The 25118-nt window shown below is 47.0% G+C and overlaps 1 protein-coding gene across 8 annotated transcripts in view; it reads left to right on the plus strand.

Moving 5' to 3' along the window:
* Nucleotides 1-25118, plus strand: part of LOC119971491 (RNA-binding Raly-like protein) — a 1731169-nt gene that overhangs the window by 574381 nt on the left and 1131670 nt on the right. For all 8 annotated transcript variants that reach the window (XR_005461849.1, XR_005461852.1, XR_005461853.1 and 5 more), the window contains exon 2: nt 18360-18499. The gene's annotated coding sequence lies outside the window, so the exon portion shown is untranslated. The remainder of the gene's footprint in view (nt 1-18359; nt 18500-25118) is intronic.

Genomic DNA, 25118 nt, shown 5'->3' on the forward strand with positions numbered 1-25118 from the left:
AGAAGGGATGGTCTGTGGGGGTCGTCATGCCTGGCAAGGTGATGGGCTCCCCTGTCCTTCTTGATGCTCACTTGGCTGCTGTCCACATCGCATGCTCCCTGTCTCGATAGATGTGTGTGGTTGAGCTCTCACAAATAGTCTAACTTTCTCCTTGCTGAGGAAGCATGCCCAATGTGCAGGATTTTCCAACATTTCCCGCCGGTGGGATCTTCCAGCCCCGTCGAGGACAGCCCCTCCATGGCAGGTTCCCCAGCAGCTGGACGGGCGAGCCTCACAAAATGCTGTAGATATAGGTGGGACCAGAAGATCCCACCGGCAGTCAATGGCGAACCTCCTCTGCCACTGGGAAACACACAGTGGGGAGGACCTGTAAATCCCATCCAATGTCTTTATGCAATTGTGTTGTAGAAGGAACTTTCATCCAATAGTTAACCAAGTACACTCTTATTACCAACTTCTAATAGAATTTACCTCAAACATTTTAATCCTGTCTTCATTTTTGTGGAGAATGGGGGGAGGGCTTGATCTGTAATGAGTGACGCCTGATTTCACCCTAAAATGAGAAGAGGTCATTGGGCATTGAAATAATTAAGTTCAGCTCCTGGTATCTCAGTAATGCTTTGTCATTTCTGATTATTTTTGCTGTGTACAGATCTCTGCCTGATTTACATTAAGGTCATCTGTTCTTGAATTCAAACCTTCCCAGCCGTCAGTGGCATTGGTGTAAAGGGGAAATGCTCACTGCGTTAAAGCTAGATGTATCGCGGAATGGTGCCTCAGCTACTTCAGCTCAAAGGTCATCTAAAACTTATTTGGTCAGGAAGGTTCTGTTTATGTGGAGACAGGAGGAGGTGGGTTCTAGAGCCACCACTTTGGGATGAGGGAAGTGGCTGGTTTAATCAACAACTCCACTCGCCAGGCCCCTAATTGGAGAAACCCAAACGTCAAACCCTTGGCTTTTCTGTCCAATCATAGAGAAATAATATTTAGAAACATGAGAGCCAATAGGTCCAGGGAAAGCTTTAGGTAGAAGAGTTACAGCCTGCCAATAGAGACACTGTTGACGTGCTTTGTGCTATAAGTGAGATGAGATTGAATAATAATGTCTCCCTCTTGTTTGATCACTTGACAGTTATGAAATAAACCAGCTTGTTGGCTTGTATCATTGGACTGAAGTATTAATCAACCTACCTTTTAGTACATTGGAGAGGCACTCACAGAGGCATGCGTGTGTTTACAATATCCAATTCAAATAGCAAGGCTTTCATTGTTTCAACTTCCACCCCTCGGGTTAAGCTGTCACATGACTCTCTATGAGACAGTAAAGGAAAAGTTCTGATCGAAAGAGGCTCTGGGTTTACTTCCTGAAGAGACCGTGCTGAGATTGGAAGAATATCTAAAGCACACCCCAAAGTTGTGTAACAGTGATGTTGCTGGGTAATGCACTGTCCATTCTGTGCCACTGAATGGAATTCACCCTCGGGCGTTAGCTGTTGAAATCACATTGTTACAGTAATCTAAATAAAAAAAGTCGATTGTGTTTTTCCATGCTGCATTTTATTGACTGGACACAGTTGAGTTGGGCTCATAGTTAAGCTCCGGTATTCCTGGCTTTGAGCTAGACTTTAATTGGTCAATGCAGATGATCAATTGCTATTACTGTCAAGGAGTGATATTTTCTACATGAAGTCTGTTTCAGTTTTCCTGGAAGTAGGATCTGTGGCTGCAGTAGTGAACAACAATTTTTAAAATGGTTTTGTATTACAGAATGTGTCAGAACATGAGTTCTTCATGGTGTTTTAGAGAGAACTTCAAAATCTCTGTATCAGCATTTGGGCATTCAAGTTGTAAACATAGAAACTCAAAAAACAGGCTCAGGTGGAAGCCATTTGGCCCTTTTAGCCTGCTCCGCTATTCATTACGATCATTGCTGATCTTCCAACTCAATAGCCTGATCCCGCCTTTTCCCCCATGTCCTTTGATCCCCACCGCCCCAAGTGCTAGATCTAACTGCTTCATGAAAACATACAGGGCGCGATTCTCCGCTGCCCACGACGGGTCAGAGAATAGTGGGAGGGCCTTCCCGACATTTTTCCTGCCCTCCCGCTATTCTCCTCCCCCCCCCCCCCCCCCCCCCCACGGCCGCCCCACGACACGAATCGCTGCTCGCCGGTCTTTACGGCGAACAGCGATTCTCCCCAGGCCGATGGGCCGAGTTCCCAGGCCTTTACGGCCATTTCCACGAACGCAATCACACCTGCTCTCACCGTTTGTGAAAACGGCCGCAAAGTGCCGTCCCGGACAACCATGGCACCGTTTGGCACGGCCGTGCCAAGGGTGGCATGGGCCTGCGATCGGTGTGCACCGATCGCAGGCAGCGGGTCCGATACCCGCGCACTATTTGTTCCTCCGCCGCCCCGCAGGATCAGTCCGCGGGGCGGCTGACGGGCATGACGGCCCGCGCATGCGCGGGTTTGACGCATCTGCGTGATGACCTCATCCGCGCATGCGCGGGTTGGAGCTGTCCAACCCGCACATGCGCGGCTGACGTCATCATGCGCGTCAGCCGCCGTGACACTTGGCGCGCGGGCTTAGCGATGGTCGCTAAGCCCGCGATGCCGTGCTTCACGGGGCCGCGCTGCTAGCCCCACCCGGGGGGGGAGAATCGGATCCCAGGTGGGCGCGGAGGCTGCCGTGAAACACGGGCAGTTTCACGGCAGCCTTTACGACTTGCCGCATTTGCGGAGAATCGCGGCCACAATGTTTTGGCCTCAACTGTTTTCCGTGGTAGTGAATTCTACAGGCTCACTACTCCCTGGGTGAAGACATTTCTCTCATATCAGTCCGAAATGTTCTCCGCCGTATCCTCAGACTGTGACTCCTGGGGCGGGATTCTCCCTACCCGGCGTGACGGGGGGTCCCGGCGTAGGGGAGTGGTGCCAACCCCACCGGGGTCAGGCCTCCCCAAAGGTGGGGAATTCTCCGCACCTTTGGGGGCTAGCCCATGCCGGAGCGGTTGGCACCAGAAGACTGGCACAAAAAACCGGCGCCCCCGGCAGCGGGGCTGGCCGAAAGGCTTTCGCCGGTCAGCACATTCGCCGGCGGTGACGTCACCGGCCAGCTGCCGCTGACGTCACCACCGGCGCATGCGCGATGTGGGTTTCTCTTCCACTTCTGCCATGGCGGAGGCCGTGGCGGCTGCAGAAGAGAAAGAGTGCACCCAGGGCACTGGCCCGGAGTCTCATCTGCAAATTTGGAGATATTACATTTTGTTCCATCATTTAATTCATTAATATGTATTGTGAGCAGATGGGGTCCGAGCACCGAACCCTGTGATACCCCACCAGTTACTGTGTCCCATTTGGAAAAAGACCCATGTAAGAAAAGACCCTTAACAGGTATTGAGACTAAACCTTTGCTCATTAACCAGGCCGGATTGGTAAACTGAGACCTCAGTTGTACTTTTAACCCATTTTTGTTGCGTCCACAAGCTTTTTTTAATCTCTCTCTCTCTCTCTCTCTGCGGTGGAAGGACTCCTGGTTCTGGCTAATCTCAGTTTGGTGCAGGAACCTTCAGCTTTCTTGTTAGCTGTAAACACAAACGGTTCCAAGATCAGAGGACGGAAACTTGTCCCAATTTTGGCGTGCATAATGAAAAGGCATTCTGTCAGACTGCGGGATTTATCCATAATTTCTAATTTCCCATCCATCCTGCAGCTGGAACATAATTTGAAGAATTAAAGTACTTTCTGTCAGCTTAAGTAACCTCTAAATAAACACACATTGCAACATGAAGATCCTACCCTTGCACTCCAATAGCTCCAGTTGGAGATCAACAGAAATCTCAGGGAAACAGGGGCCGAGGCAGATCCAGAGCTCCTTATCAAGGAACTATTTGAGGTTTACCATCCTGTCAATGCTCAAGAGAAAGAACAAAGGCTCAATTTGGCATGATGAATTCTCTTTGATCAATTAATTCAAATCATATCAATATTTATATTTTGTTCTCCTATTAAGTTTCGCACAAACTACTGAGGTGGCTTAATTGCCTTTCTTGCCAAGTCATTAAAGAAAAAATCCTACAAACCATCCATACACTTGCAACTGTTTATCAATCTCATAATCATAATTGGCAACATTTATACTGAAACATAGAATTTGCAAGTAGTTTAGTGGAGAGAGTTAACTGACAGAATCAATGGCAGAGGTTACAAAGGTAGTTCAGTTATGTCGCAATAAATCATCATTAATGGGCTTACTTAGAACATAGAACGATACAGCGCAGCACAGGCCCTTCGGCCCACGATGTTGCACCAACATGGGAAGTCAAAAACTAAAGGCCATCTAACCTACACTATGCCATTATCATCCATATGCTTATCCAATAAACTTTTAAATGCCCTCAATGTTGGCGAGTTCACTACTGTTGCAGGTAGGGCATTCCACGGCCTCACCACTCTTTGCGTAAAAAGAGACTCTGACGTCTGTCCTATATCTATTACCCCTCAATTTAAGGCTATGTCCCCTCGTGCTAGCCACCTCCATCCGCGGGAGAAGGCTCTTACTGTCCACCCTATCTAACCCTCTGATCATTTTGTATGCCTCTATTAAGTCACCTCTTAACCTTCTTCTCTCTAATGAAAACAACCTCAAGTCCATCAGCCTTTCCTCATAAGATTTTCCCTCCATGCCAGGTAACATCCTGGTAAATCTCCTCTGCACCCGTTCCAAAGCTTCCACGTCCTTCCTATAATGAGGCGACCAGAACTGTACGCAATACTCCAAATGCGGCCGTACCAGAGTTTTGTACAGCTGCAACATGACCTCATGGCTCCGGAACGCAATCCCTCTACCAATAAAGGCCAACACACCATAGGCCTTCTTCACAACCCTATCAACCTGGGTGGCAACTTTCAGGGATCTATGTACATGGACACCGAGATCCCTCTGCTCATCCACACTGCTAAGAATTTTACCATTAGCCAAATATTCCGCATTCCTGTTATTCTTTCCAAAGTGAATCACCTCACACTTCTCTACATTAAACTCCATTTGCCACCTCTCAGCCCAGCTCTGCAGCTTATCTATGTCCCTCTGTAACCTGCAACATCCTTCCACACTGTCTACAACTCCACCGACTTTAGTGTCGTCTGCAAATTTACTCACCCAACCTTCTGTGCCCTCCTCTAGGTCATTTATAAAAATGACAAACAGCAACGGCCCCACAACAGATCCTTGTGGTACGCCACTCGTAACTGAACTCCATTCTGAACATTTGCCATCAACCACCACCCTCTGTCTTCTTTCAACTAGCCAATTTCTGATCCACATCTCTAAATCACCCTCAATCCCCACCTAAATTCCCAAATGCAATCAGTTCTTCAGACAGGTGAGATTAATTTACGGTTAGACCCTTGGAAAGCAGACAAGTTGACAGTGTTAGCTCACCAATATGTTGGGTAGATTAATATTTGATACACTCATTGGGTGCTACTTTTGCAGAACTGATATCACTTTGCCTATCCCAGTTGGTAAAAAGTAAAAGTAAAGTTGCTGTTGTCCCAGCTGACAGTTGTCCCAGGCTGCTTTCCCCTGAGCAGGGGGAGAACTGATTGGTGGTGATGTTAACCTGAGGATCACCACACCTCAGGCAAGGGGCAAGGTTGAGAAGGCAGGGCCTTCAAGAATAATCTCAGCCGGTACGGGAATTGAACTGTCGCTGATGGCTTTGCTCTGTATCATGAGCCAGCTGACCAGCCAGCTGAGCTAACCCGTCCCCAGTTGGTATGGCTGGTTGTTTTTTCAGTCTTCCAAGAAATCAGAATGAACACCCTTTATCTATCGAGGTCTTATCCATTCATTGCATTCGTGGAGCCCCTGCACTTGTCTAATTTCACTTTATATTCCTGGTTTAGATAAATTGACTTAAGTCTCACTTCCCTTTGTTCTGGGTTGCACAGTAGATAGCATTGTTCCTTCACAGCGCCGGGAACCAGGTTCGATGCCTGGCTTGGGTCACTGTTTGTGCGGAGCCTGCACGTTCTCCCCGTGTCTGCGTGGGTTTCCTCCGGATGCTCCCACAAGTCCCGAAAGACGTGCTTGTAAGGTTAATTGGATGCTCTGAATTCTCCCACAGTGAATTTGGAATGCACTGCCTGAGAGTTTGACAGAGGCAGATTCAACCATGATAGTGAATTAGATAATTGAATGAAAAGTTTTTTAAAAATTGAAGGGATTCGGGGAAAAGGCAGGGGAGTGGATTGCCTTTGCAGAGGACCAGCACAAAGACATTGGGCAGATTGATCTCCTTCTGTGCTGTTACCATTCTGATTCAGTGCAGGACACAATTTCAATATTTGCAGATAACACAAAACTTTAGAGTATTGTTTGTACCCCCATTCATTTTTCAGTCCTGCCAGAGAATAAAGAGCGACATCCCCAGCGATGCACTTGTTCCTTCTACCCAGGCACCTTTCTACATACACTAGATCAAATGCTCTTACACTGTCACATGTAATGCTGCGACATAAAGCTGAAAGGTGAGAAAAACTTCAATTCCATTTGTAGTGCCAACAGGCCATTGAAGACAGCTGGGGCGAAATTCTCCGACCCCCAGCAGGGTCGGAGAATCGCCTGGGGCCGCCTAAAATCCCGCCCCCGCCATGGCAGAGATTCTCCGCCACCCGGGAAGTGGCAGCGGCAGGAATCTCGCCACTCCGACCGGCGAGGCCCCTGCAGTGATTCTCCGGCCTGGATGGGCTGAAGTCCCGCCGCTGGGAGGCCTCTCCCGCCGCCGAAGTTTCAACCACCTCTGGAACGGCGGGATCAGCGGCGCGAGCGGGCCCCCGGGGTCCTGGGGGGGGGCGATCAAACCCCAAGGGGTGCCCCCACGGTGGCCTGGCCCGCGATCGGGGCCCCCCGCTCAGACTCCGGGCCAGTGCCCTGGCGGCACTCTTTCTCCTTCCGCGGCCGCCATGGCGGAAGTGGAAGAGAACCCCACATCGCGCATGCGCCGGCCGGCGAAAGCCTTTCGGCCCACTGCCGGGGGCGCCGGTTTTTTCCGCCAGTCTTCTGGTGCCAACCGCTCTGGCGCGGAGCTGGCCCCCCAAAGGTGGGGAGAATTTCCCACCTTTGGGGAGGCCCGACCCCTGAGTGGTTGGCGCCACTCCCCTATGCCGGGACCCTCCGTCACGCCGGGTAGGGGGAATCCCGCCCCTGATTTGTGATGAGAACAAGGCCAGCAGCAATGCCCGTACCAGCTGAGAGTTCTGAATTCTCCCTCTGTGGCGTCCGGGGGCTTTTCACAGTAACTTCATTACTGTGTTAATGTAAGCCTACTTATGACAATAAAAGATTATTATTATAAGAAAGGTCCTCAATTTTCACATTAACCAACCTGAGTGATGCTTATTGTCATGGTATCCAATTTGTTTCAGGAAACCAGATTAGATCCCAACAATTATTCAATTTTGTAAACTGAGGAAAGGATACTTCATTCCAGGAGGGATTCCACTGACAACAAGGGATATTTTATACGAACTCAAAATTTATTATTGACACAGGCTTAAACCTCATTAACATCCAGGGAAAAAACAGCATTTCCATTCACAGTTAAGCAGTTCTAAAAAAAAGTAAAGAAAGGTCTTTGAGCTTACTTTAAGAACATAAGAATATAATAACTAGGAGCAGAAGTAGACTGTCCGGCCCTTTGAGCCTGTTCCACCATTCTATAAGATCATGGTGATCTGTTCATGGTCTCAGAACCACTTACCCGCATTCTCGCCATATCCCGTAATTCCTTTATTTTTCAAAAAAACATCTACCCTATCTTTAAATATATTCAATGAAGTAGCATCTGCTACTCCTCTCGGTAGGGAATTCCATACTTTAACCACCCTCTGAGTGAAGAAGTTCCTCCATCTACTTTTAAACTTTCAATTAAATAGAATCTACACACAAGGTCAAATGCAATTTATTAATACGCAGTTAGCACGCAGCTTACAGATTTATTCACAAAGATCTTGGGAGAGAAGCTTTCAAAATTCAGTCAGAGAATTGCACTTCCTTTCCTCGGAACCCAGAGCAGAACTCCAAAAATGAAACTAAAAACAGCACAGGGCAGGGCTGAAAATGAAACCAATAATAATAATCCTTATTGTCACAAGTAGGCTTACATTAACACTGCAATGAAGTTACTGTGAAAATCCCCTCGTCGCCACATTCCGGCGCCTGCTCGGGTACACAGAGGGAGAATTCAGCATGTCCAAATTACCTAACAGCACGTCTTTCGGGATTTGTGGGAGGAAACTGGAGCATCCGAAGGAGACCCATGCAGACACGGGGAGAAGGGGCATAGACAGTGACCCAAGCCGGGAATCAAACCTGGGACTCTGGAGCTGTGAAGCAACAGTGCTAACCATTGTGCTACCGTGCCGCCCAGCCCCTCCCATGAGTGACTATACAGCTTGCCCAACTGTTCATCCCTTAACCACAGCTTTAGCAGACAGGAAATCTGGACACCTTAACCGAAGTTCTTTTCATACCATGACGGCAACAGACACATAATACAGTCTCTGTAAAGATATACTCAAAGAGTTGACGTCTTTTGATGTTGAGGACCTCATATCTGTGCTGGTCTCAGTTTAAGCTTCAGAATCCAGTCGTGCCATATTTCAATTATATTTCTTGAATGTTTCAGCAAATTTCAGCTCAAAAAACATTGATACATTTTCAGGTATGAAGTCACATCATTATATCTCCTTATCTCTCAGCCTGTGGCTTTGAACTGTGAGGAATGTTTTTTTTCACATCAGTATCTATGGTTTTAATATATTTTTGGGTTTCAAAGAGTTCAGGCTGACTCCATCTTGAAGCCGTGTTTAAGGGAATTTCAATCCAATAAGCAGACGAAGCCTGGGTAGCAGATAGATTAAACCAACAAACCAGGATCTGAACTTTGACATATTGTCATAGAGTCACAGAGTTTTACAGCACAGAAAAAGGCCCTTCAGCCCATCAGTCTTTATCGGTCTTTATCAAGCACCTACCTACTCTAATCTCACTTTCATGCACTTGGTCCGTAGCCTTGTATGCTCTGGCGTTTCAAATGTTCATCAAAATGCTTCTTAAATGTTGTGAGGGTTCCCGCGTTTACCACCCTTTCAGGCAGTGAGTTCCAGATTGCCACAACCCTCTACATGGTAGCAAAGTGGGTGGCATGGTAGCACAGTGGTTAGCACTGTGGCTTCACAGCTCCAGGGTCCCTGGTTCAATTGGCGGCTTGGGTCACTATCTGTGTAGAGTCTGCATGTTCTCCTCGTGTCGGTGTGCGTTTCCTCCGGGTGCTCCGGTTTCCTCCCACAAGTCCCAAAAGACAGGCTGTTAGGTACTTTGGACATTCTGAATTCGCCCTCTGTGTACCCGAACAGGCGCCGCAATGTGGTGACTAGGGGCTTTTCACAGTAACTTCATTGCAGTGTTAATGTAAACATACTTGTGACAATAAAGATTATTATTATAAATTGCCTGCCCCTTCTCTTAAATCTATGCCTCCTGGTGTTGACACCTTAACTAAGGGGAAAAGTTTATTTTTTTGTAATGTATTTTATTCCAAACACAATCAATAATACAAACAATCGACTTTGGGCTTGTCCAAAACATATGAACATGATTCGCAGGCCCTTTGCGCACCTCCCACATATGTCCTCAACCTCACGGAAAAACCCATTCATACGAGCCCGAGTCATATGAGCCCTATGCACCACCTTAAAGTGTACAAGGCTCATCCTGGAACAGGATGATGTCGAATTTATCTGGTGTATAATTTCACTTCAGGCCATCCGCCCCAAACTCTGTCCTCAATTCCTCCTCCCATTTCCATTGTATCTCCCCCACTGACACCTTCTCCGTTTCCAACAACCACAGTAAATATCCGCAACCCTCCCTTCCCCCAGCTCATCCTGAGATAGCAATTTATCCAATAGCGTATACTTTGGCAGCTGAGGGAACGAGGGAAACCCTTTACGTACAAAATTCCAGACATGCAAGTACCTGAGTTCACTGCCCCTCGGCAGCTGGAACTTCAGCCCAGGCAACACCCTGGTGCATCTCCTTTGCACCCTTTCTATTGCAATCATACCCTTCCTATAGTGTTGTAACCAGAACTGCACACAGGACTCTAGCTGTGGCCTCACAAGCATTTCACACAACTCCATCATAACCTCTCTGCTCTTATATTCTATGTCTCAGCTAATAAAGCCAAGTATCCCATATGCCTTCTTAACCACCTTATCTACCTGTCCTGCTGCCTTCAGAGGTCTTTAGACATGCACCCACCCCAAGGTCCCTCCGGTCCTTTGTACTTCTTAGTGTCCTGCCATTGATTGTCTATTCCCTTGCCTCGTTAGTCCTCCCAATGTTAGTTTCTTCCCCCAATGTTCCCCCAACTTCCAGAGCTTGCTGCCATTTTACCAGCTGGTCTGCCTTTGTGTCCGAACCTTCACAGCTTCAGATTACTTGAAGGTACTTGTTCAGCTTCTGAGTAGGCTGATGATCAGCAGACAGTATTCATCTAGCCTTGGCTTTCATTCTGGCTATTGCTGGCTCCTGTTTAATTTGTTGACTGGAGTTGAATGGACACATGGCAAACTCCACCAGAACTCCAGACTCTCTCTCTCTTCTGGCCTACTGTCACTGCCGCTCCAACTGTGATCAACATGAGCAGCAAGAGAAAGCTGATTATTTCCAAGGCGTAGCGTAGCTCCCAGCGGCTTCTGCTTAGTTCATCTATGTACAATATTGCCTTAATGGGTACTCATTGTAAAATTGCACTCTGCTCTCTTAACCGTTACAACATCATAGGCGTAGTTGTTCACAGTGTGAATAGTGATCAGGTAACCAGCTGTGAGGACCAGATAACTTGCGGAATAGCAACTCTTCTTCATTTGATGCTTCGGAGAAAGAAACAAATGGATTTCATCTGTTCCCTTAGCTATCTTTTCGCAAACATTGGACAGTGAAGGCCCCTGGGCACGGAATTCAAATGCGTTTAGAAATTGTGTAAAAGCACAAATAAGGCAGGGAGTCAGTGAGAAAGAGACAGGAGGGAGAAGGGGGAAAGTTATACTTTATTAATATTAATAACTGCCTGGAGCAGTTATTACTTTTATTGAAAATTCTGCAGTGTCGGGTGTCCAAATTAATGCGAATGGTAGAGTGAGAAAGCAATTTTGGGCAGCTTCATAGGTTTGTCACTGCAATATTGTGTTAGCAACAAGGAGTGTGAGATGGAAGATGAAGTAATCAGCTCGTCCAGGGAGACTGACAGTTCTGTGAACCTGCCAGCCTGACGATCCCCACCAGGAAATGTTGACATCATTTTTGAGTTCATATTCAGTGGTTAGCACTGCTGCCTCACAGCGCCAGGGACCCGGGTTCAATTCTGGCCCCGGGTGACTGTCTGTGTGGAGTTTGCACTTTCTCCCCGTGGTTGCGTGGGGTTCCTCCGGGTGCTCCAGTTTCCTCCCACAGTCCAAAGATGGATTGGTTAGCTGGATTGGCCATGCTAATTTGCTCCTTAGTGTCCAAAATGTTAGGTGGGGTCCCTGGGTTAGGGGGATAGGATGGCGCCTTACCCCGGGTAGACATGATGGGCCGAATGGCCTCGTTCTGCACTGTAGTGATTCTATGATTTGACAAATGTTTCAATTTGGAATGGGTTTTTCATGTAGTCAGCAGCATTTTGGCATCATTGACATAGTGATCAAAGGTGATGTAAGGTGTTCAAAAGGCACGGTATCACAGTGGTTAGCACTGTTGCTTCACAGCTCCAGGATCTCAGATTTGATTTCCAGCTTGGGTCACTGTCTGTGCGGAGTCTTCACATTCTCCCCGTGTCTGTGTGGGTTTCCTCCGGGTACTCCGGTTTCCTCCTAAAGTCCAAAGATGTGCAGTTAAGTTGGATTGGCTCTGCCCTTAGTGTCCAAAAAGATTAGCTGGGGTTGCTGGGTTATGGGGATAGGGTGGAGGCACAGGCTTAAGTAGAGTGTTCTTTCCAAGGGCTGGTGCAGACTTGATATGCCGAATGGTCTCCTTCTGCACTGTAAATTCTATGATTCTATGAAAAGGCTCTTGAGGGCATCAAAATTAAGTGCTTCACTGGTCATGGGTTACGAAGACGAACAAATACTAATTTTTCAAAACATATGTTGAAACAAAATCTGCTTTTTCTGAAGTTAGATCAGTTCTAGGATGTTTGAAACTATCAAAATTCAGAAATATGGAGAACAAACTTGATAATTTTTGGTGTCCAAACGTTTAAGGTAAGTAATTTTGCAGATTGCAAATGTTTGAAAGCTGTGGTTTAATGGCTACTGTTGACAATTATGTCAGCTGATTGCTACTTGCGATGTCAAATGACAGCTAAGTGACTGCTTTTCACTAGGTGATTGCTTTTGAACTCAATTGATGTCAAACGATGTCAACATTTTCTGGTAGGGAAATTAAAGTATGAAGAATTAGAATTGAACACTAGCTGATAACCTACTTAATGGAAAATAAATCCTGTACATGAGTTCTATGCACGTAAGCTGCGTACATATGTCTCCAAAAAGCAAATACGACAATAGTTCAGTTCACAATAATGTGCCTCCTCTGCAGAATTTCCACCAGAAATCGAACAGGAATGTGGCGAAAGTCTAGAAAACAGGATGGCTCCCTGATGACAACAGGTCTCAGCTTCTCCTGCCCTCTTCCAAGGTTTTCAGCTGGCTTGTCCTAAATGAGGTTCCTCTTCCTTGACCTGGGTTCCTCTTCCCTGACCTGACAGAACAGCAGTGGGCCAGCATGCTGTGTGGGAGGAGGCATGCTGGCCCATCTGCTGGCATTTGTGGGACACACTTCAGATCCAGGCCTAGCATGTGGCTTTACCCTCTCAAACTGAAAGCACTTTTAATGGTATTTTATTGACTATTTTATTATATGGCCCGGATCATTTTTGCTTATGTGTAGATATTCTGCCAGACAGTAGTGCTGGAATGTACATTTGACTACAGCACAAACACTCAGTGTCAGCGTAGTGTAACTGGCACCTATATAGTTCAGTTAAATGCAATGTAAAGATCCATTTACTCTGCCTGACAATGTCCCTCAACTGAAGCTTCAGAAGATGACAATCTCTCGCTTACAGTTTGCATTCCCACAGCTGCCATTCTGTGGATTCTCCAAGACTACAAGTTAAATAACGAATGGGTAAAGTCTGAGTTCACAAGGATCTAGTTTGAGACTGCCCAAGTTCCTTCCAAAAAGTATCTTTAAAGCCATAATGGAACATTGATTTCAACAGTATGGCAGGATCTCACCTTGGTCTCCAAAGGGTGGGGGGGAACCACTTGCAGCTAAACCTCCGTAGATCCTGCAATAATTATAGATGGAGACGGTCGTTCAACTTAATTCAGAAAGACCCTGCACTCCTCCATTTTGTTTATTAGAAAAAGACCACAGTTTCTGTATCCAGGAGCCTATTCCTGTTACTAAACACTGTCTGCATGAAAAATAACTCCCGGATATCAATCCTAAATTAATCTTTTGTTAAGTTGAGCGGGTTTCCTTTTATTCTCCTTCAAAAATATAGTATGAAGTAATTTTCAAGATTTTCATTTTCTGTACCTTTTATTGATTTTTTTTTCTCCACACTGTTATCTTTCAGAGCCTTTCTGAAGAGCCCAAGGTTCTCAGGTCCTTATTCATAAAGAAACTAAAACTAGCGACCAGCCTTGTACTCGGCTCTTCTCTGCATTGCCTCCCTCATGCCTTGCTGGCCAGACCTGGATACAATGTTCAAAGTGTTGCCTGACTAGTAGACTGTGCAATTTGATCATGGCATTTTCAGATTTGCCATCCATTGTTTTGGTTGCATAGTTTCATTGGGCTTTGCATTGGTGGCGCCTTTTCAGCATTGAGTCGAAGACACTTGTGGCTAAATTTTCTTCCAGCAGGTAGGAATGAGGAGCGGGACTAATCCCAACTGTGGGATCACACATTCCTTGCCATGCTGTGGGAAATGGGACTTTCTGGAAGCCTTGGCCTAAATTGGTCTCACGACAGAGCTGGAGTCTCTAGTGGGGTCAGGGTTGAGATGATTCCAGAGCAGGAAGGTTAAAAACTTGTGTAGAAGGGAAATTACTGGGAGGATTAGTTGCCCGCTTAGAGAATACATTAATATTAGTTGCTATGAAAGAAAAGGCACTTGCTAAAGCATTATGGGATTGTTTGACTATATTGTAACACTGTTTCTCGCCATATCTTAGGATGTCAGGTAAAGGTATCAAAATATTGCTGAGAAACAGTATTTTCGTTTCGGCCTTATTATGCTGACAAGTTTTTAGCCAAGGGCAAGAACTACATACTTTTCTTTCCAGAGCTGTTTGTTTCAGATGATCTTCTGTCTAATCTCAGAGTGCTGTGGAATGGCTATTAGCCATTGCAGCCTGTCCACAATATTGTGTTAATAAAATTCCTGAAACAAAACTCGGAGCCTCTGTCCATTATTATTTCCACGACAACATTCCTCCTTCACAAAAAACATCCACCTGGTTCTTCCAATAGAATCTGAAGTGAAAATCAAGCTATATTGGGAATGCCTCACAATCTCTAGAAATGTTAAATTATTGATCACAATTCCCCCTTTAACCCTGCTACCATAATCCTGTCCCCTTCACCCCCCTCATCCTCACCTAGCACATCTCCACTTTATGAACGGACGTATTTCTGAACAGTTAGACGCTGTTCAATAGCTCATAGCTTCCCCAAGTAAATAAACAGACTCTTCAAACCTACTGTATGAATGGTATGAAACAATTGCAAAATGATTCAGTAGTTGAATTTGCAGCGAATAGCCCATAAAACTCTGAAAGTAACAAACTGACTTCAGAATGATTGTTCTAATAGATGACTGAATACAGGAAAGCAATGGGAAAAGCTGAAACATTTAGACATTGTTATCATACTGAGTTCCCATTTAACACTGTAAAATGTATTCTCTTATTTTATCCATTTCATTAACAGTTTTAATTCATCTGAAGGCTTTTCCTCATTTAACAATGTTGGTTTTTAACTTGACACCTTTCCAGCTGGTAGAAGTAACGGTCGGATTCTCTAATCCCGCGCAGAGTGTCCATGCCATCGTAAACGCCGTTGCATTTTATGACGGCGTGAACGAGCCGACCCGACGACTAATTCTGGCTTGCAAAACGGGCTAGCACAGCACTGGAGCGGTTCACGCCACTCCAGCTGCTGATCCTGGTGAGAACTGGGTGCCGCGGGATCCGCGCAGGCGCAATGGCGACTGTGCTAACGTGCACATGCACAGTGGCTGCCTTAAACGCGCCGGCCCCAATGCAACATGGCGCAGGGCGACAGGGGCCGGCGCGGAAGAAACGAGGCCCCCAGCCAGAGAGGCCGGCCCGCCGATACTGGAAACATGTATCTGCTTCCACCCCCTCCTCAGACAGAGAATTCCAGGCACTCACTACCCTCTGTGTAAAAGACTTGCCTCGCACATCTCCTCTAAACTTTGCCCCTCGCACCTTATACCTATGTCCCCTAGTAATTGACTTTTCCACCTTGGAAAAAAGCTTCTGACTGTCTTCTGACTGAATCCAGCTATAGTTGAACATGTGCAGTTAACTCTGTGAGACACGGATGTTCCAATTACAGCATTCCCCACGCCAACCCCCCCCCCCCCCACTCTACCTGTGAAAATGGTGGATGCCAGTTCTGAGGGTGGGACTTCCAGATTTAGGCCTCTGCCCCATTTCTGCTACAACGGAGAGCCTCTCCGCCTGTGTGAAAATTCAGGCCACATTGTTTGATGATTAGCTGTATCTTCCAATCACAGCACTGTCATAACTCACCTTTCTGAAGCACAGACACAACTCATGATATACCGTGATGAACTGTAAAGGATGAAAAAACATTTTACATGCCCTTTAAACTCTTCCCATCTCTAGACCATGCAGCTGGTGTAAAACCTGACTGTTGCTAAAGTGCAGCTGCCTCCACGAAAATTATAAAATTTACCTCCGGTGGGCTCTCAGTAAGCCCATCATGCTGTGAATTGTCTCCTTAATAGGAACAGGTCTGTTCCAGGTCCTGCTGCATCCTCCATCTAAAGGAATCTTTGCCGAGAGCAGAAACAGAGGCGGGAATTCTGGACATTGCCCGACAGCACATATTTTCCGATCCACACTCTGGTCCCAATCAAGACCATGAAAATCCAGCCTATTGTCCCTCTCATATTCACCTTTAATGCAGCAGTAGATAAAGCCTTGCATTCGGGTGATGATTGCATCACCACTTATTTGATGTTGTTGAAATGGACACAGGTCTCAATGTAACACAAACTGCTCCTATGGTACAGATGGAGCATTGTGTTTTCACACCAAGCATCTGTTACTTAAGCTATCACTGTGGAAGAAATCAATCCCGTCGGGCACGATCGAATGGTCTGATCGCACCCGATTCAGTGACGTGACGAGGCCGGTAAATCTCGCGAGAGGCTTCCTTAGGCTCACTTAAATATGTTTGCATCAGATTCTCCCAGCACCCAGAAACGAACGCCCGTGCTTGAGAGACCTCGTCATGGGACCTTTAGCACTTGTCCACAAAAACATGGACCAGGGTATAACAGCACCCAGGGGCATCTCCCAAGCCATCAGAGGCTCCCTGGTGGTCACGCTGTGGGCTGGGTGGTACCCTGATGCTCCAGCTGCCATCCAGTCACCTTGACACCATCAGCCTGACACTTTGGCACTGCCACCCAGGAACCCTGACAGTGTCACCTGGTAACCCTGGCAGTGTCACATTGGCACTGTCAGTGTGTCTGGGTGGTACAGCCAGGGTGCCAGGATGCCCATGCCAGGGATTGAGCCTGTGGATGCCCTTATCATAGAATCATAGAATTTACAGTGCAGAAGGAGGCCTTTTGGCCCATCGAGTCTGCACCGGCCCTTACAAAGAGCACCCTACTGAAGCCCACGTATCTACCCTATCCCCGTAATCCAGTAACCCCCACGAGACACTAAGGGCAATTTATCATGGCCAATCCATCTAACCTGCACGTCTTTGGGACTGTGGGAGGAAACCGGAGCACCCGGAGGAAACCCACGCACACACGGGGAGAACATGCCGACTCCGCACAGACAGTGACCCAAGCCAGGAAGCGAACCTGGGAACCTTATGAAGTGGGGTGAGGGGGGGGGGGGGCTTGAGGACACCTTACCAAGGTGGTTAGGGCATTGTGGTGGTGGTGGGGGGGGGGGGGGGGATCTGGAGGCCATGGTGAGTGCTCAAGTGATCGGGGTAACAGAGTTCGAAGGTGTAGGAAATTAGGTAAGTGAGGCCTCGTTGGGGTGTTTCTCACTGAGGCCGGAGAAAGACAGAGTATGTTTGGTAGTGGGGTCATCCTTGGCAATGCAGGCACTGAGAAACACCCCACTATTCACGCCCAAAATGGGACTTTGTTTATTGGGCGTTAAATCACGCCTGTTATATGTAAATCCCGAACATTGTTCAGGCCATACATATCAGCCATAGTAACCTTTCTTGAATGTGACTATGCTCTTTAATCCTTTTGTTATTAACATTCTTTCTCCAGGACTTGACAGTAGCAGATCGATAATTGCCCTTTAGACATGTTCCATTTTTCACTGGAATCTCATTTTAGAAATACCACACTATTTGTGGCATAGTGGTAGTGTCATCAGCTTTATAATCCAGAGGTCTGGGCTAGCACTCTGGAGATATGAGTTGAAATCCAGCATGGCAACTGGTGGAATTTAAATTAACGAATAATGTCTGGAATTGAAAAATTAATCTCAATAACATCCTTGAGAGGAGAAAATCTGCTCTCCTCACTTGGTCTGGTCTACATGTGACTGCAGACCCACAGCAATGTGGTTAACTCATAGCAGTCCTGTGTAATGACCTGATAAGTAACACAGCTCAAGAGTAATTAGGGACCAGCAATAAATGCCAGTGACACCCGCATCCCATGGAATAATGAGGAGGACAACATGTGGCAGGTGGCTCAGCTAACCCCCACCACAATAATTCCTTTCAGTTGGGCCAATGTTGCACCAATGTTGCACAAAGCCGTTGGCGAGTTGGAACTGGTAGCGGTATTTACATAATTTAATTGGCTCAAAATAAGGGCTATTCAATAAAGGTGCCGGACCATGCAGGTTGGCGAACTGAAACAAAAACAGAAAATGCACAGTCAGTCAGCATCTGAAAGAGAAAGAAATAGGGAGGTCTTGAGTGGGGGCCAGATGGGAACTCAGCACTTTCTATTTTTATTGCAGCGTTTTAATGTGTCGCTGAGGTATTCTGGCAGTCAGAAGCCAAGGACTATTATTCACCACCACGTGACATCTGGAATTTGGGACCACATATCTGCAATTTGAAAAATACACAAATCTAGTTTTTCTGGTATGCGATCAAGGTTAGTCTTCTTTTTATCATCTTACTTTAAAACTTTCCTTTCCTGTCATTTCCTTTTCACACCACAACCAAACAATGTGCTGAATGCAGTTGAGCAGAGAAATGGGATGTTACATTTTGGTGAAGCATCTGCCTCTTTGAACTGTTAGCTGGAGATGCACAATAGCAGTTTTGGATCACTCAACCGATGAAAAAAGAGAAAAACATGGCAATTTTGTTGCATATTAAAGAGCAACAAGAAGAAACACGTAAACTAGAATTGATTCGAAAGTGTGCATAATACACTCATGGCACAATGTAGCAATGTTAGTCTTCCTTCCTGATATGGTGCAAAAAAATGTTTCTGCAGTTAATATTCACCCCCTTAACTTCTGTTAGCTTAACAAATGACTCTTCACCCAGGGTATATGTATCTCCTGGTCTGGAAAGAAGGGCACGGGGTCCTTAACGTATAGCAAAGAAGTAGAAATATTTAACACGGCCACTCAGTTATTGTTGTGGACATACCCTGCTTCATTGAAGACCCCGTTGCCCCCATAAACCAGGCCCTCGTTGACCAATGGCTCCCAAATTTCATATTAAACTTAAAATCAGCGTCGTCATCTTTACATCTCTTCATGGCCCCATCCAGCCCTACCTCTGTCATTTTCACCAGCCATAGAAATACTACACTCCTCTCACACGGGCCTATTTGCAATTCCCGCTTTTTCTTCCCCTTGAGTTGTCAGCCCTCCAGATTTGGCCACGTGTCTCAAGGAATTGAAGATCATTCTCCAGGTCACTGCTCTGTGCAATCTGAGAGAAAAATCAACAGGACATTAAATATATGCTTTTCTTTTTAATTCTTTGAACATTTCTTTTACCAGATCGGAAGTATTAAAAATGGGGGAGGGGGGGGGGGGGGGGAGAGGCTATTTGGCTGACAATCAAGCATCATCCAATTGGACAATGAGTCATTTTGCTTTCCAATTGGAAGGCAGTGTATCACGAGGATGGATGTGTTGGCCAACTAATGGCTAAAGCGAGTGGGCAAGTCATGTGATGAAACCTCCAGGAACATGCTTAATCAGAGTTGGCAACCCTATTTTTGCCTCAGGAACCAACCGTCAGCTGCCTGGTTCCTATTCTTTGGAACTCCCACCTTGAAGAAAACACAGGGTGGGATTTTCTGCGCCACTACGACATGTTTCACGATGGCGAAGGTGACCCGATATTTGCCGATGGTGGGATCTTCAGGTCCTGCTGCTAGCAATGGGGTTTCCCGTTGTATCTGGTAGATCCGCAGCGTGGGTTCGCCATCAGTGGGACTGGAACATCCCGCTGGCAGGAATAGCCAGAAAATTCTGGCCATTGTCCCTCCCCACCTTGCCCTCCTCTAAAAACATTGTTAAAACCCATCCCTTTGGCAAAGGTATCTGTCACCCAGATATCCTTTTCAGACTCATCTGCTTTCCTTCCGCCTACTTCTGAAGTTCTTTGCAACTAAATCGTCGCAATTTCTTGACCCTTCCTTCGCTGCAGAATCATCCGGTCAGCCGATGGCTCTCCCACTGCTGCCCGGCGACACGTTCTCCGCTGGCAGAGGGTGCGGGGCACACAAAACCGTAGCCATTGGCACGACCTGATAATCATGCCACCGGCCAAATACAGGCCCCCTCCGCTACTGGAGAAAATTCCGAACGGCGGGCGGAGATGGCAGGAAAATCCCTGCGACGGGAAAATCCGTGCAAATGAGGTTCCTGTCGACCTCACGGGTTTCCTTACAAATGGCTGAAATGTTATCGCTCTGGGTTAGAAAATTGGGTGGTTTATTTTTTAAAGGAATTCACCTCAGCTGTTGAAATTTCTGTGATTATATCCTTCTCCTCTTCTGCTGGGTATCTGTTGACAGAACGGGAAAGATTGATGACAACTGAAGTGATGTTCAATCTTGGTCTCTCGCGAACAGGATGCAGTGCTTTAAAACCTCCGCATTGGAGGATGGACACTTAACAGAACATAAAGAATATCGGCACTTGGTGTGTGGCTGCAACTAGCTCTCAAATCAGTAGCCTTCAATGAACAGAGCCCACAGTGAAAGGGGAGCATGAATACACAATCTCAGCCAGGTCCAATAATTGAATTTTGCCGTTATCCGAATAGCAGCCATACTTCCTGACTTTACCTCATGGATTTTCACTTGTAAATGTAGGGGAATTTTTTTTTTAAATGCTCTTGACTAAATGCTGGAAAGTGTGCAGTCCACAGAACATGGCAGTTGTCATCTCTGTGGAGTGAGGAACAGGAATTAGGAATAAACCCAACCTTATCTGCTGAGGCAGTGTGGTGATATGATCTGCATACCTGCCTGCCATTGGGGCAGAACACCGGCTTACCATCGGCCCTGGTCGGTCATGTGCCTCTCGACCGATTGGCCGAGAGGCTGAGTTAACCACGCCTCCATTAACGAGGTATAAATGGACAAACGCCCGGCGATCGTCTATTCCATTGTAGACGATCGCAGAGCTATGTTCTAGTCTATTAAAGCCTGACTTTTGTAAAGCACTCGTCTCGCATACAATTGATGGCGCATCAGGCAGTACATGAAAAGAATCAAAGAACCAAAGAATCATGCATTACTGAAGAGGCCCTTAAGCCCATCAAGCCTGCATCGTTAAAAGACTACGCTGAATCTACGCTAATCCCACTTCCCAGCACTTGGCCCTTCGTCTGGAATGTTATTACATGGAATTTACAGTGTAGAAGGAGGCCATTCGGCCCATCAAGTCTGCATCGGCTCCTGGAAAGAGCACCCCACCCAAGGTTAACACCTCCACCCTATCCCCATAACCCAGTAACCCCACCCAACACTAAGGGCAATTTTGGACACTAGGGGCAATTTATCATGGCCAATCCACCTAACCTGCACATCTTTGGACTGTGGGAGGAAACCGGAGCACCCGGAGGAAACCCACGCGCACACAGGGAGGATGTGCAGACTCCGCACAGACAGTGACCCAAGCCGGAATCGAACCTGGGACCCTGGAGCTGTGAAGCGATTGTGCTATCCACAATGCTACCGTGCTGCCCGTTATGACATTGCAAGTGCTCAGCTGAGTACTTCTAAAAAATCATAAGGTTTTCCTCCTCCACTACCCTCCCAGGCAGTGCGGTCCAACTCCTACCGCCCACTGGGTGAAAAGGTGTTTTCTCAGTTCTCCTCTAAACCTCCTGGCTTTCATCTTAGAATTATGCCCCTTTGCCGTTGACCCTTTAATGAAGGGTAATTTTGAGTCTGCATCTAATTCCAAGTGGCTGAGAAAAATTGGATTAGCTCTGGTCATTTTCTTATGTACAAGCAAAGCTGAGGGGAGATTTAATTGATAAGTATACAATTATGAGGGATCATCACAGATTATCATAGATTCTCAACAGATGGAAGCCATTTGGCCCATCGGGTCTACACTGACCCTCTGAAAGAGGGATCTGGATAGAATGGATAGAAAGGGGCTAGTTTCCCTGAGCAAAGAGGTTAAGAATGAGGGGCAGAGATTTAATGTAATTGGTGGAAGGATTGGAGTGAAGTTGAGACTTAATTGTTTTTTTCACCCAGCGGGTGGTGGGGATCTGGAACCTACTGCCCTACATGGTGACAAAAGCAGAGACCGTAGAAATGGGGATACAGCACAGAGGGGGCTATTTGGCCCATCTTTTCCGTGCCGACTCAAAGACATCCAGGTACCCCTTCTGATCCCATCGTCCTCCTGCACACACCCATAATCCTGCAGTTTGCAGCAATTAAGGTGCCAATCCAGGTACTTTTTAAAAGAGTTTAAACCCTAATTACATTTGGGAAAAAAAATACTTGGATATGAGCTTCAATTGCTGTAATTTATTGGATTAAAAAAATTATTGTGGGAAAAGACTGGATAGCTGTTTTTCAGCTGGGACAGAGTTAGTGGGCCCAATGGCCTCATGCCATGCTGTAGTTATTCTATTATCCTTTGTTTCATCCTAATTCTGTGTAATTCAATTAGAATATCTGGGGCGGGATGCTGCGGAATCCTCCGCACCTTCAGGGACGAGGCTGGCGCCGGAGTGGTTTGCGCCGCACAAGCCGACGGGGAAGGGGCTTGGCACCACACCAACCGGCGGCAAAGGGTCTCCGCCGACCAGCATGAGTTGGCGCATGCACAAAAGCGCGAGCGTGTGCTGGCGCCATCCCAGCGCATGCTCAATAAGGATCATCTCCACCTTGGTCATTGCGGAGGATCACAGCGGCCGACGTGGAAGAATAGAGTGCCCCCACGGCACAGGCCCGCCCGCGGATTGAAGGGCCCGGATCGTAGCCAGGCCACCGTGGGGGCACCTCCCGGGGCCTGATCCCCCTGTAGCCCCCCCCCTCCCCCTCTCCCCCGAGGACCCCGGAGGCCACCTGCGCAGACAGGTCCAGCTGGCAAAGACCTGGTATAATATACACCAGCAGGACTGGCCGAAAACGGGCGGCCACACGTCCCATCCCGGGCCAGAGGGTCACCGGGGGCACTGCTGCCAGCATCCCGCCCCAGCCAAATCCCTGGCGCTGGAGAATTCGGCAGCCGGCGGAGGTGGGATTCACGCCAACCCCCCCCCCCCCCGGCGATTCTCCAACCTGGCGGGGTTCGGAGAATCCCACTCCTGTTGTTCCTTTGCACTTCTGCAGAACGTTACTCAGCCGTTGGCCTGATGAAGTTATACACTCTGTTTACAGTTTAGGCATGTTTTGCTTAATGAGATGTAAAATGGGGACTGAAAAATTCACTGAAGAGAAAGGGGAATTTGGGGTCTGTGATCCTCTTGATTAGCCCCCCAGAGATCCCTTTCTGCACACACAATTAACAGCGTGATGAAGTGAAGGGATTTATATTACTCCAGGCAGCTGGTGGCTAATGCGGAGAAAAGAATTATGACTCTTGATCATATGCTACTATTTGCTTTTGTTGTGTATCGCTTTCATGGGGGAGGGAGGTAAAATGACAACTGAGGCATAAGAGGTGGCCTGGTGACACGTCATGATGCATGATTATGACAGTGCATGCTCTCCTGAGAACCCGATACACAGATTGTGCGGAATTAGATTCCAAAACAGTGGCACTTCAAAGCAACAGTTGTTTCACTGCCAGTAATGGAAGTGATGGTGCTGATGATGTAACATAAAGGAGGCAGTGTGAATCCTATTGAAGGGAAAACATTTTTATTGGGTCACTGTGGCCGTCTCTGCACATTAGAGATACCACTTTGTTCCATCTGTGGGTGGGTTGAACTCTCATGCTTCCAACTCATCCGATGAAGAAGCTGCGCTCCGAAAACTAGTGATTCGAAACAAACCTGTTGGACTTTAACCTGGTGTTGTCAGACTACTTACTGTGCCCACCCCAGTCCAACACCAGCATCTCCACATCCAAATATTATGTTAATGAACCACAGAACCATAAAAAGGTTATGGGTGCAGGAAGAGACCATTCATCCTACCGTGTCTGCGCCGGCCATAAAAGAGGGTCTTATGGGCTGCACGATGGCATAGTGGCTATCACTGCTGCTTCACAGTGCAAAGGACCTGGGTTCAATTCCAACCTTGGGTGATTGTATGTGTGGAGTTTGCACGTTCTCCCCGTGTCTGCGTGGGGTTCCTCCGAGTGCTCCGGTTTGGACCCATAGTCCAAAGATGTGCAGGTTAGGTGGATTGGCCACGCTAAAAATTACCCCTTAGTGTTGAAAGGTTATGTGGTGTTACTGGGCTACAGGGATAGGGTTGAGGCATGGGCCTAGGTAGGGTGCTCTTTCAGAGTTCGGTGTAGACTCGATGGGCCAAATGGCCTCCATCAGCACCATAGGGAGTCTATGATTCTATGATTAAGAGAGAAAAGAAACTAGCCGCTCATTTTAATCCAACTTTCCAATACCTGGTCTGCAGCCTTGCAGGTTGCAGCACCTAAGATCCTGGTACAGATACCTTTTAAATGAGTTGAGCGTTTCATACATTGTGATGCCTGGCGTGATCTTTGACTTATCGCAGTAGTTGTTGATCTGCAGGTCCTATTGTTGTCCACTCCACAGCGTTATATAGTGTTGGCAGCCACAAGAGAAATCTGGTGCACCTTTGTCTGAATAAGCTGTCCAAATAATTTGTCTTTTAAGCTTAGATCTGTTGGGACAGTCCGAGTGAGTTGGGATAGGTGAGCGGTGGGGTGGGGTGGTGGGACGGAAGTGGTTAATCCTCACCGCATGAGTTGAGCTCGTACCCTATCATTGGGCTATCCTTCAGAGGAGACAGCAAGCTAAGGCTCTTTTCTGGTTATTCGTGTGGCCGATGAATGATAAAGATCCCAGGGCCCCTTTTTGAAGGAGAACAGACTTTTCTTGCGAACATTTTCCCTCCACCAATATCACAACAAACTGACTGATTCACCTCATTATTAGTCATGAGGCCTGTTTCTCTACACAGCGAACCTACACTTCAGAAATAAAGTATTTTGTTATCTAAAGTGCTTCGAGATATTTCCATGTGAAATCTTGTATGAATGCAAATATAATTAATAGAAATCCAAAATGAGCGGGGTTTCCCGACAATCATGCAGGGACTGCGTCCTGCAGGTAGACAA

The sequence above is a fragment of the Scyliorhinus canicula genome, chromosome 9, assembly GCF_902713615.1.
Source record: "Scyliorhinus canicula chromosome 9, sScyCan1.1, whole genome shotgun sequence".
NCBI classification, from domain to species: domain Eukaryota; kingdom Metazoa; phylum Chordata; class Chondrichthyes; order Carcharhiniformes; family Scyliorhinidae; genus Scyliorhinus; species Scyliorhinus canicula.